Source organism: Callorhinus ursinus, unplaced genomic scaffold, assembly GCF_003265705.2.
Source record: "Callorhinus ursinus isolate GAN/ISIS: 27379988/994484 unplaced genomic scaffold, GSC_fseal_2.0 scaffold10, whole genome shotgun sequence".
NCBI lineage: Eukaryota > Metazoa > Chordata > Mammalia > Carnivora > Otariidae > Callorhinus > Callorhinus ursinus.
In genome coordinates, this window is record NW_027397072.1 from 9,331,551 (window position 1) to 9,345,743 (window position 14,193).

At 40.6% G+C, this 14,193-nt stretch overlaps 1 long non-coding RNA gene across 2 annotated transcripts in view; it reads left to right on the top strand.

Annotated features, from left to right (window-relative positions):
* LOC141373474 (uncharacterized) overlaps nt 1-14,193 on the top strand; it is a 102,487-nt gene that overhangs the window by 49,870 nt on the left and 38,424 nt on the right. The window contains exons 3-4 of one of the 2 annotated variants that reach the window (XR_012379530.1): nt 254-332; nt 2,374-2,447. The exons of the other annotated variant lie outside the window; for it this stretch is intronic. This is a non-coding gene — a long non-coding RNA (uncharacterized lncRNA). Of the gene's footprint in view, nt 1-253; nt 333-2,373; nt 2,448-14,193 lie in introns of those variants that run through there. 2 annotated transcript variants of the gene reach the window in all.

Consider the following 14,193-nt stretch of genomic DNA (forward strand, 5'->3'; position numbering starts at 1 on the left):
CACACACACACACACACACACACACACACACACACACACACACACACACACACACATAGCTCTCACAATCCACACTAGGAGCACCTAGCTCAGGAAGTGAAGAAGTATCATGCTTATTAAGAACAGATGAAGACTGAAAGCCTTAGGTTCACAGGGTGGTGGATGCTTGATTGAAATGAGGAGGGAAATGGGGGGAAGTGGTGGTGTTCCCGGAAGGACACGGGGCTACTCCTCTTGCCACTACTGCATCAAGGCGTGGAGAAACTGATGGAATACCACCATAGCCAGGAGCCCTCGGATGCTGGGAATAACACATGGGACTCTCTGCTAAGGTAAGTCCAGATTGAATTTAATCAGTATTTAATTAAGAAAAATTTTAAACAGATAGGTAGTGGTACCTTGGTGGTTTTATTTCTTTGCATGCTGATCTGTATTTAAGTTTGTGGATAATTTTCGGTTATTCTGCTACAGGGCCTGGCACCTAGAAAACCTCAGGGGCGCCAGTGGAAGGAACCCTGAGCATGATAGCCGTTGCATTACCACCTCCCAATTCAGTGATTTAAGCAGGAGCCAACTAGAACCTATTGGGTCTCTTACCTCTAGTAAGCATTGTCTTTCAGTGGAAAGTGCTGGAAGTGTAGACATGGTATTTTAGGATAGGGTAATCAGCTCTCTGGTACTGGCCTTGCCATGGACAGCATCCTGGGTGATGAGCAGCCGAAGGGAGTGATGGGAAGAGAAAAGCTTTGGAGTCAGGTGAGCCGGGTAACAATCCTGCTCAGCCACTCACCAGCTGCGAGACTTGGAAGCTTCCTTAATCTCCCTGTGCCTCAGTTTCCTTACCATACTGTCACCCTTACAGGTCCACCGTGAGGAAGTGTTGAGACAATATGTATAAAGTGCTTCCTCAGTGTCTGTTCTTAATAAACATGAATTCCCCATCTTTGCCCCTTTTCCATGGGGAACGTAAATCCAGCCAATCTGGTTGGAGTTCAGGAGTGTGCTGTTTTCCCCCTGATCAACACAGGACAGACAGACTTACAGCTAAGGGGCCTCTCAAAGGAGTCAGTTTCAAATTCAAGGGTGGGGCAATCACCCAACCCAATAAGTGAAGAACCGAGGACAACACCAGAGACCATTCTCCATCTGTGATCCGAATGGAAATAGCACTGACCTTAGGAGCAAATGGGAAGGGACTCATTGCAGGGTCTTCTCTGATCCCTTTCTGTACCTCTGTTCTTCCTAACCCATCTCAAAACAGCTTTTAAACTATGGCACAGGGATGCACTATAAGGGAGGGACCAGGGATCTGGGAGAAACTTCCTGCCCTTCGTGACTTTTATTTCATTTGGTTCTATAATCATACTAACAACTACCATGTCCCAAGTTCTTTCTCTGTGTCAGGCAGTGTATTACATATATTAACTTACTTGCCCTCAGTCACACAGCTTTTAAGTGTCAGAATTCAGATTCATAGCCAGGCAGTCTGGCTCCAGCCCCTGCTCTTGTGCTCTGTTGCCTCTTTGTATACAAATTTGCTTTGTCTTTGCTGGTGGTTCCCCCTGTGAACTTGCCCCAAACTGAACCCTTCCTCTCATCTCCCAGACCTGTCCCTGCTGCACTGAGGGTTTCAGGCTCTGCCCCTTCCAAACCACGGGGAAACCCAAGAGTTGTCCTTGGCCTCTGCTGGTCACTTCATGTCTCACGTTTAGACAATCACCAATCTGCAGCAATGGGATCCCTCAGGTCTGTCTAAAATCTTAACCTGGGTTCTCCACCCCCAGCACCAATGGCTCATTCATTCCTTCTTCCCTTCCTGCCTGGACTGTCGTGGGAGTTACCAGCCTGCCAGTGGGCTCTCTGGCTCCAGCTCTCCTGGCCTCCACCTGTTCTCCTCAGCTGGTCCCTTCATGTCAATGTCTTGTTTAAAAAACTTCTGATGCCCCCCACTTTGACTCATGGAAGGTGCTAGAACCTAAAGAATATTAGCTCCACAGCTAGCCAAGTTGGGAATCTCGACTCCACCATTTAATACAAGTTTCTCAGCCTCTTGAATCTTTGGCTTTCTGACATGAAGACTGAGGGTGGCTGGGACACTGACTTAATGGGCTTGTGAAGGTTCATGGACATAATGTGTATAAGGCACTCTGCATCATGCAGTGTAAGGACCCAGCAAATGCTGCCTGTGTTGGTTACTATACTATAAAGTTCAAAGTCCTTTAACTCTATGATATTTTCAATCCAATTTCTTGCATATTCTTTAAATTTTCCGTGTTTTACCACTCTAAACCTCATTATGCCAGGATTCATCAGTATTTGGACTCAGGGTCTGCTTGATTTTGTTGTTGTTGTTGTTTGCTGTTGTTGTTAAAGGCTGTCCTCCTCCCGATTCCATGCCTGGTTAAACCATATTGAAAGAAGCAAGAGTATTAAAAAAGGACCCGGAGCCATGAAGAATTCTAAGGTGACTAAAAATCTTCCAGTCGTGGTAGTATTTTTTAAAATTTTTATTTTATTATGTTATGTTAGTCACCATACATTACATCATTAGTTTTTGATGTAGTGTTCCATGATTCACTGATTGTGTATAACACCCAGTGCTCCATGCAGAACGTGCCCTCCTCAATACCCATCACCGGGCTAACCCATCCCCCCGCCCCCCTCCCCTCTAGAACCTTCAGTTTGTTTCTCAGAGTCCATCGTCTCTCATGGTTCGTCTCCCCCTCCGATTCCCCCCCTTCATTTTTCCCTCCCTTCTCCTAATGTCCTCCATGCTGTTCCTGATGTTCCACAAATAAGTGAAACCATATGATAATTGACTTTCTCTGCTGACTTATTTCACTTAGCATCATCTCCTCCAGTCCCATCCATGTTGATGCGAAAGTTGGGTATTCATCCTTTCTGATGGCTGAGTAATATTCCACTGTATATACGGACCACATCTTCTTTATCCATTCATCTGTTGGAGGGCATCTCGGCTCTTTCCACAGTTTGGCTATTGCGGACATTGCTGCTGTGAACATTGGGGTGCATGTGGCCCTTCTTTTCACTACATCTGTGTCTTTGGGGTAAATACCTAGCAGTGCAATTGCTGGGCTTCACGGTAGCATTTTTCTTTCAAAGAAGCATGAGATGAGGGTCCGAGAATGCACACCTCTTCTTTTTAGTCTTCTGTCTCTCCTAGCCTGGAGCTGAGTGGAGATCACTGTGGGTGTGGACTGAGTAAGAAATGGATATAACCGGAAGCAGATACATTTAATAGAGACAAAGAAGCTCTTCAGCAGCTCTGGAAAATAATGGTAGCCGCCAACGTTTACTGCTTATTCTATAGCAGACACTGTGCTAAGCGTTTGACACACATTATCTATCTCTTTTAATCTTTAAGACAAACCCGTGAGATCTCTGTTTTACAGAGGAGGAGACTGCCAGGATTTGAACCCAAGCTGTCTGATGCCAAAATCTATTATTTATTAGCTTTGCAATATTAGTTCTTCAAAACTCTCTTGGAAAAAGAGGGTCCATTAGAAGTGTTTTTCAAACACTTTGACCTTGATCCACAGTAAGAAATACATTTTATGTTGTGACTATGACTCAGGCTACACTCACACACACCCTTCCCACACAGACTCATACACATGCACACACACACACACACACACACACACACACACAGACACACAGATGTGCTCACACAAATATTTACATGTCCACATCTAAAAATGTAAAACACAGAAGTTTTGCAAAATAATAATTGCTCTACCTGTGTTTTCTATTAAATTTATATTTCATTGTAAAAAATGCTGATTTGTAACCCGCCGAATTTGTGGGTAGTGACCTTCACTTTGTGAGTAAATTAGATTTTTAGCTCCTTTTCAGGTCATGGGATCCTCATGTGTCTTTACTTCTTGGAAGTCCTGTGGAGTTTATCCTGCCCATTAATCATTCCAGGAAATACCTTCTCATCCTGTGAGATAGAAACATTTAGCATTGCATGGTTATAATATCTTAGGGTATTGTGTTGTAGAAATTGTTAAAAATGTATTTTGTAAAGTTTTTTTATGTGTGTGTGTGTGTGTGTGTGTTTTGTAACAGGAGAATTTGCTTTTATTTCTCCTACTTACCAGAAGAAATTGTATTACACTGATCATTTCCGTATGTACTTTTAAAGTTGCTTGGCTGGGTTAAAAATTTTTTCTTTAAGTTACAAGGGCATTGTATTCAAATAAAAGGAACAACCATAAGAGTATTAATTAGAAGAGCAATAAGGCTTTGGTTTCCATGCAAATGAGCATAATTGAAGTAGAATTGCATTTTTGCAAATGGATTTTGAAACTTTAGTGGAAAAACTTGGATAAATATTCTCAAAGCTAAAGCAACTACAATCTGTATATGTAAATGAGATCAATTAATTTTAGCAGGCAAATGAGAAAATCAATAATTTTCAAAATCTAGTAATTTGGTAACCATTAGTTTCATTAGTCTTTCTGTTTTAAACTTAATTATTTAAATATAGAACCAGATTGAAGTATAATTTATGGAGAACTCATCCTTAAGTTAATTACACGCCAGCCTTTCCTCCTACAAATGGAAGAACTGAGGATGAAATTGTCAATGATTAGTGCAGGGCGTGGATTCTTCTGGTCGTGGCTTGTTCGGGTTCCACCTGGGAAACCGTGTAGGATGAGAGCACACTGGCTTTGACCCAGACCAGGGTTTGGAGCTCAGCGTTGACTCTATCTAACCAGGGGCTCTTAGGCAGCTTTCTGAGATTTAAAGAGCCTCAGGTTTCTCATCTATTAAATTAGGAAATTCTACCTGTCTTGCATGCAGAGCAGTCGTGTGGACAAATGGACAAATGAGGAAAAGTGTACATAAAACCTTTAGCACAGTCCCGGGCACACAGAAGACACTCATTACAAGTAGCACGTGTTCCTCCTCCAGCCTTCGCTCCCCCACCTTTCTTTTTGGATAGAGGAGGGCTTGTGTTTAGAAAATGCTGTTCCGGGACATCTGGGTGGCTCAGTTGATTAAGCATCTGACTTCTGTTCAGGTCATGATCCCAGGGTCTTGGGATGGAGTCCGACGTCACGGCTCTGCGTTCAGTGGGGAGTCTGCTGGAGATTCTCTCTCTCCCTCTCCCCCTCCCTCTGCTCGTGCTCTCTCTCTCTCTCTCTCAAATAAAGAAAATATTAAAAAAAAAAAAAAGAAAATGCTGCATTTCTGGAATCACTTTTAAGGAGGAGTGTGTGGTCTGGTTGGTATTTTCCCTTTAGTTGGTAGTAATTTGATCTGAAATTGTTCTGTGGATCTCTTGTAGTATCACTTCCATCAAGAAACAGATGAGTTTTAGCAACTCGGTTACTGGAATTACTGAAAAGGCCAGAACGGCAGGTGAAATAGAGAACAGTTCGTGTGGTTGGTTGGTTGGTTTTCTGTTTTTATTTCCTCATCGCAATGATTGGTTCTTCTGACCCCCTAGCATTTCCTGCTCTCACCAGATGGTCTTGTTACGACAATCGTAAGAGCTCACATTTGTGTGTTATCTACTCAGTGATTCTGTGAGAAAACCAGGGCACATGTTATTGTTGACATTACATAAATGAGAGAACCCGGGTGTCAGAGAGGTTGAGCCGACTGCCTCGAGTCCCAGAGCTGGAAAGAAATGAAGGTTCAAGCCCAGGTCTGTCAAGTCCCAGGTTTTGAGCTTTATTTTTTCCTAAATCAAGGCTTTCATACCGTGTGGATGCAGCCTGTGGTCCAGGGTGAGCTTTGCTTGCAAGTGTACATTTCACCACAGAGCCTATTTAACTCTGGGAGAGTGGCAGATGTGAACTGGTGTACAGTGGTTGGAATTTCTTTCTCAGAGTCTAGAAGGCTGGTCAGCAACTGGAAAGGTCATAAAGCTGCAGAGAATCCTCTCACCCAAAGAGGAAAAAATCATCCGGGGTGCAAGGGCTCAGGAAAGTCATGCGCCTTTCCTGATTTCCTACAGGACATCTCCCCTCGATGTCCACCCTGGCCTTAGCCTCTGTGTGTCCCTTGCATGGAACCCTTGAGGCTCTCTTCCCCGCCTTTCCCTCCCCCTGCAGTCGCTCCTTCTCTTGGATCTCCCCACTCCCATTCCTTCCCTCCTCCCATCCTCTAGGCTGAAGCTCTCTGAGAGTTATCTTTCCCCCTGCCATCTCTGCAGATGCTCATCCCTGCCTCACAGCACACCCCTCCCACACCTGCTGCCGTACACACCTCCGCACTCTCTGCTTCTCCGTCCTGGTGTCACTGTCCTGGTTCAGGCCCCAGTAGCTCTTCTGTGAGCTCTTCCTCTAGCGCCCATGGACTTCTGCCTCCTGTCTCTGGTCACCTGCCTCCAAACACTCAGGCTATTTGGCCAGATTAGATGACCCGAGGAAAGGCTCTGATCCTGGCTCTCCTTTTGCAAAACTCTCAGTCTCCTCCCTGCTCACTGGTCAAAGGACATGACAGTTGGCGGCTAAGCTTTTTTCTAAGCCATTTTCCATGGCTCATCTTCATAAACCCTCTAGCTTATTCTCCCTCCTGAGGATACACACGTGTAGGTGTCAGCCTCTTCCGATGGCTGGGAGCTCTGAGGACACGCACTCCATCTTGCTCATCTCCGTGTCCCTCCCGCACAGCACAGTGCCTGGTGCAGAGCTGCTGTTCAGAAAATCCTTGTTAAGTGGATCACCGGTAGGCCTAACCTCGCCGTAGCTCTGCATCAGATTTTTCATGGGGGTTAAAACTTTTTCAATTTATTATTTTTTTTGGAGGGGAATTTTATTTTTTTTGTGAAATATATAATATCAGCTAAGGGGTATAAAAAGTATATGTGAAGATTAGTGATAATAAATTGCAGACCTCGTGCCAACCACCCAGGTTAAGAGAAAGGACATGACTGGCATCTTAGAAATCCTCTGTCTGCTCTTTCTGTATACTCTGTGTCTTTCGTTCACTTTCAGCTCGGCCACCCCCTCAAGGGAGTCACCATCCTGATTCTTGCAATAATCATCCTCTCCTTTTTCTTTGTAGTAATAGCTCACCATTGTAAATCACCCTGAAGAAGAAACCATTGTTTTGCTTGGTCTGTTTTTGAACTTCAAATGATTTAATTCTCATTGCATTAGGACCCTACCCTAAACATTATTATTTAGGTAGATAACTTGAATATATAGCTTAATTCGTATTGGCGAATGTAGCTATGGTTCATTTGTTTTCCCTGCTCTATAATAACCCATTTCATTCTATTTATGTGTCTGTTCTCATGTTCTAGTACTGCTTGATACTATTCTAGTACAGTATTTGAGTTATTTCCAGTTTTGTGACATACTGAACAATGGCACTATAAAGATACTTACAGAAACAAGTGGGCTAGGGTTTCTCTGGAGGAGGTAACTAGGAAGGGAAGTACTGAGTTGTAGCTTACATGTATGTTTGACTGTTTTAGGTAATCCCAAACTCCTTTCTAAAGTTGGAGTACCGATTCCTCCTTCCATCAGTGGTGTGTGAGGATCCCATTTCTTACCTTCTCCTCTGACTTTTACTTGTTTACCAATCTTGGAGTTGTGAAATGGCATCTTACTGTGATTTAAACGTCTATTTCCCTAATTACTAGAGATGGAGAATCTTTTAATATATTATTGGTCATTAGCGTTCCTTCCTCTGTGATATATGTCTTTTTCCCATTACAAATTTTTTGAAATGTCTTTCACTCATTTTTCTCTATTGGCTTATATGTCTTTAAAAAATTAATTTCTAAGTGTTCTTTATGTATTCTAAATACTAATTGTTTGTTGGTTATATGTATTGCAAATACTATCTCCAAATCCATAGGCTGTCATTTTTTTCTCTCCTTATAGTATCTTCTAATTTAATTTAAACCGTTAAATATTAATGATAAAAGTTTTCAAACATATTCCAAATATAGAAAGGTTAGTTCAAGGAACTCCTTTTACTGCTCAACCATCTTCCCAAACTATCAATTTTTTGCCATTATTGATTTTTATAGTTCTTAACTACCATATTTTTATGTTAGGATATATATACATATATATACTTTTAGATTTTTTAAGTATTTATTTGAGACAGAGAGAGCACGAGAGAGAGCATGAGCAGGGGTGAGGAGGGACAGAGGAAGTGGGAAGAAGCAGACTCCCGCTGAGCAGGGTGCCTGAGGCAGGGCTCCCTGGACCCTGAGATCCTCACCTGAGCTGAAGGCAGATGCTTAACCAACTGAGCCACCCAAGTACCCTTTTATGTTAGAACAGTAAAATGATCTCAAATGTATCATTTTATGTGTGGCATGTTTTAGTAAATAAAATTTTAATGTGGTGAAAATTTCATTTTTTTTCCTCTATGGATTATACTTTTTGTGTCCAGTTTAAAAAATCCTTTGCTGGGGCGCCTGGGTGGCTCAGTTGGTTAAGCGTCTGCCTTTGGCTCAGATCATGATCCCTGGGTCCTGGGATCGAGTCCCGCTTCAGGCTCCCTGCTCAGCGGGGAGTCTGCTTCTCTCTCTCCCTCTGCTCCTCCCCCAGCTCATGCTCTCTCTCTCTCTCACTCTTTCTCTGAAATAAATGGATGAAATCTTAAAAAAAAAAATCCTTTGCAACTCTGAGGTACAAAGTATATTACATACTTCTCACACTGCGATGAAGGATCAGCTTTTTTCTCCCAGTCTGCTATGGGCTACTACTTTTGTGATATATAATAAAAATAAATTACCAGAAAGATGAAATTTTTAAAAAGACACAAAAACATAGAAACCCCAATTTTTATTATCAGACTCAATAAAAACAAAATTATTTTTGTCAAATTGCTAGAAATATTTCTAGTATATACTCTAAATGTTTGTTCCAAATAGATCACAGATCAGTTCAAGAAAAGTCTGTGGTCTGATACTAGTCTGTGAGTGCACTTTGAGTAGCTCTGTCCTCTTACATTGTTTTCTAATGGTTTCATTATTTAGTCTTTTACATTTCAGTCTTTTTTTTTCTAAAAGATTTTTTTATTAATTTGGCAGAGAGAGAGAGAGAGTGAGAGCATGAGCAGGGGGAGGAGTAGAGACAGAGGGAGAAGAAGACTCCCCACTGAGCATAGAGCCTGACCTGACGTGGAGCTTGATCCCAGAACCCTGAGATCATGACCTGAACTGAAGTCAGATGCTTAATCAGCTGAGCCACCCAGGCACCCCTACCTACATTTCAGTCTTTAGTTGACCTGGAACTGATTTAATATAGTTATGTGTGAGGTCAAAATCCCAATTTCACTTTTCCCACATAAATACTTAATTATCATAGTGCCATTTATTAAAAGGACTGTCCATTCATTACTGATCTACACTGCCACTTTTGTTATAAATCAGTAAGTGTGTATTTGCCTCTGGGCTCACTGTTCTTCTCATTTGCTTATTTGAAAATTAAATAATGTACTTTGAAATAAACCATATGTCAAAGAGAAGAAATCATAATAGAAATTAGAAGAGATTTGGAGTCAATTGATAATGAAAACAGCATATCAAAATCTGTGGGATGCAGTTAAAGCAGTGCTTAGAGAATTTATAGCTTTGCTTATATCAGAAAAGTTTAAAATTAATGGTATAAGTTTGTATCTTAAGAAGCTAAAGGTACACATTAAAATAGAAGTTGGAGGAAAGAAGTAATAAAGATCAAAGGAGAAGTCAATGAAATAGGTATCAGGGAATCACTGGAAAAAATTAACAAAGCCAAAATTTTGTTATTTGAAAAAATGAATAAAATTGATAAATCTTTAATAAAACTAGTCAAGAAAAAAAATAGAAAACACACACTTCAATATCAGGAATGAAAGAGAAGAAATCACAACAGATCCTAAGGACATTTAAAAAGAATAATAAGAGAATATTATGAACAATTTTATGGCAATAAGTTTAATATCTTTGAGGAAATGTACAGATTCCATGGAAAACACAACTTACCAAAAAGACATAAGAAGAAATAAAATATTCGAATGGTCATATCTATCTATCTCATAGTTAAAAACCCTCCCATAAATACAAAAATCAGACAAAGACATCACAAGAAAACTACACACCAATAACTCTCATGAATATAGATGCAGGAATCTTCAACAAAATATCAGCAAATTGAAACCAATAATGTATAAAAAAGAATTATACACCACAAGACCCACATAAGTATAGTCAACTCATCTTTGCTGAGGAGAAAAGGCAACACAATAAAGCAAAGATAGTCTTCAGCAAATGGTGCTGGAACAACTTTTCATCCACATGCAAAAAAGTGAATCTAGACACGGACATTATACCTTTCACAAAAATTAACTCAAAATGTATCACAGACTTAAATGTAAAATGCAAAACTCCTAGAAGACAACATAGGAGAAAATTTATAGGACACAGGGTTTGGTGATGACTTCTGATATATAACAGAGGCACAGTCCATGAAAGGAAAGAAATAAGAAGTTGGACTTTGCCAAACTTACACCTGTCTGCTCTGAGGAAGACACTGTCAACAGAATAAAGACAAAAGCCACAGACTGAGAAAAAAAAAATTTGCAAGAGACATATCAATGAAGTACTATTATCCAAAATACGCAAAGAACTCTTAAAACTCAGCAATAAGAAAACAAACAACTTGATTGAAAAATGGGCCAAAGACCATAATAGACACCTTAGCAAAGAAGATATACAGATGATAAGCCTATGAAAAGATGCTCCACATCTTATGTCACCAAGGAAATGCAAATTAAAACAACCATGAAAGGGGCACCTGGGTGGCTCAGTCGGTTAAGCATCTGCCTTCGGCGCAGGTCATGATCCCAGGGTCCCGGGATCGAGCACCACATCGGGCTCCCTGCTCTGCAGGAAGCCTGCTTCTCCCTCTCCCACTCCCTCTGCTTGTGTTCCCTCTCTCTCTGTGTCTCAGTCTGTCAAATAAATAAATAAAATCTTTAAAAAAAAATAACCATGAAATACCACCACACACCTATCTAGAATGACCAAAGCCCAGAACACTGATACTACCAAATGTTGGTGAGGCTGTGGAGAAACAGGAACTCCTATTCATTGCTGGTGGGAATGCAGAATGGTGTAGCCACTTTGGAAGACAATTTGGTGCTTTCTTACAAAACTGAGCATACTCCTCCCATACAATCCAGCAATTGCACTCCTTGATATTCACACAAAGTAGTTGAAAACTTTGGTGTCAACATGAAATCCAGCACATTGATATTTGTAACAGTGTTATTCATAATTGCCCAAGCTTGGAAGCAACCAAGATTTCCTTCATTGTGAATGGATGAATAAACCATGATACACTTAGATACTGGAGTATATTTGGTGCTAAAAAGAAAGGAACTATCAAACCATGAAATGACATGGAGGAGACTTAAGTGCATACTACTAAGTGAAAGAAGCCAATCTGAAAAGTATACATACTTTATGATTTCCATTATGTGACTTTCTGGAAAAGGCAAAGCTACGGAGACAGTAAAAAGGTGAGTGGTTATTGGTGGGGTGAGGGAGGGATGAATAGCTGGAGCACAAAGGATTTTTAGGGCAGTGAAAACACTCTGTATGATACCATGATAGTGGATACATGTAGTAATTGCACATTTGTCCGAACCCGTAGGATGTACAACACCAAGAGTGAATCCTAACATAAGCTATGCACTTTGAGTGGTTGTTTACATGTGAAATTTATCAAAGCTCTTCAAACTCTACATGTAAAATATGTGAAATTTAGTGTATATAAATTATACTTTAATAAAAATGTTAACAATGGAAACAATTTATCAAAGAACCATAAGCAGAGTGTCAAGACAAACTATAAATCTATACTGTCAACACGTATAATGGTTTACTATCTAAAGACCTACAAAGATCAAAAAGAAGACAAATCTAGTAGGGAAAATATTGGGCAAGAGACAGAAACGAGCATTTCAGAGAAAAGGACATGTGAAATGGCCCAGAAACATATGCAAAGATGCTCTATCTCTTTAGAAATCAGGGAAATGCAGATTAAATGACAACTAGACACCATTTCACCCCTACGAGATTGGCAAAATGTAAGTATTGAAGAAGAGTAGAGGAAACAGAACTTCACAGCACCCTGGGGGAGTGTGAAATGTGTATGAATGGTTGGAAGAATTGCCATTATCTCTGCAGGTGGATCTGTGGAGGACATCTGACTCAGCGAGCCCTCGTAGCCACACACAGCAGACAGATACACCTTTGTTTGTGTGCACAGAACTGCAGAGCTATGTTCTTAGTGGCCCTTGCATTGGAACAGCAACAAGTTGGAAACAACCCTAATGTTCATCAAGAGGAGAATGCATAAATAAACTGTGGTTATTTCTCTGATGGAATACTATACTCTGGCAGAGTGAATTAACCATAGTAGCTTTGTGCATCGACAACAGTGAAACCTAAAAAAATAAATACATTAAGTTGAATGATAAAAGCAAGTTTCTAAACAATATAAAGAGTGAGATGCTATTTGTACAGAGTCCTCAAGACTACAAAACTTTACAGCTGTTTAGAGATAGATACTGTTTAGTTATGTGAAAACAAGGCACTAATAAGCTCAAAATTCAGAATCATGTTTTTCTATGGGATGAAGGGAAGGGGGAGGGGAACCTGAAATGAATCATGAGAATCTTCACTCGGATGGTGGGTATGATGGTGCTTGTGTTGTAATTCTGTATACTTGGTCTATTTATTTCCTATATAGTTTTTTGGGTATATGATCTTTTCATGACAAACCAATTCAAAGCCTTTTTAAACAGTCTTAAAAATATCTCTAGCACTTGACCTAGCAACCTCAGTGCGGCAGTGCAAACACATCACAAGTTAAATGGAGCACTTGCCTGTGTTGAAAGAAGAGAAATGAGCTGGATCATTCAGCAGGAGATGGGGAGCCCTTCATTTGCAGGGCCTGGAATGCCAGGAGGTGCTGGGGGATGTGGGCGGTGAGTGCTGGGTCTGAGCAGCACCAGGGAAGCGGAGTGTTAGGGTCTGGGAAGGGTTCCCCAGGCCTTGCACAGAGCAACAACACTGGTGAGCAATTCAGACCAAGACTCAGGACTTGCCTTTGTTTTCCTGGTTCACACACAACACGCTACAGGAAGAATGACCACAGGGAAGTCACTGTAAATGGGTTTCTTGCTGGCTTTGGCAAAGGAGGGGCTGAAATGAGACTTCAGACAATGTGGTATTTCTTGTACCTCAAATGGTTATTGGATTCTTAGTCCATACCCAACCCTGAAGAGGTGAGTCATCAGCAGTACAATGATTTCATAACAGGACATTCATGATTTATGATATCAAAAGTGGGGATATTTATATCTAAATCTGTAAGTCTATTTAATATGTACATACTTATATGATCTATCTCATATATCATGTATACATTATGTAAATAAACATCATGTATGTAATATGCAAATACAAATATATAGCATGCAAATATAAATGTATACTGACACAATATAAATTCATATACAATAATGATACAAATAAATGACTATAATACTAAAGATAGACAAATATGTATATAAATATTTAAATGATTATCTACTTAAAAATTTTTTTTATTGTTATGTTAATCACCGTACATTACATCATTAGTTCTTGACGTAGTGTTCCATGATTCATTATTTGTGCATAACACCCAGTGTCCATGCAGAATGTGCCCTCTTTAATACCCATCACCAGGCTAACCCATCTCCCCACCCTCCTCCCCTCTAGAACCCTCAGTTTGTTTTTCAGAGTCCATTGTCTCTCATGGTTCGTCTCCCCCTCCGACTTACTCCCCTTCATTCTTCCCCTCCTGCTATCTTCTTCTTTTTCTTTTTTCTTAACATGTTGCATTATTTGTTTCAGAAGTACAGATCTGTGATTCAACAGTCTTGTACAATTCACAGCGCTCACCATAGCACATACCCTACCCAATGTCTATCACCCAGCCACCCCATCCCTCCCATCCCCCACCACTCCAGCAACACTCAGTTTGTTTCCTGAGATTAAGAATTCCTCATATCGGTGAGGTCATATGATACATGTCTTTCTCTGATTGACTTATTTCACTCAGCATAACACCCTCCAGTTCCATCCACGTCGTTGCAAATGGCAAGATCTCATTCCTTTTGATGGCTGCATAATATTCCATTGTGTATATATACCAC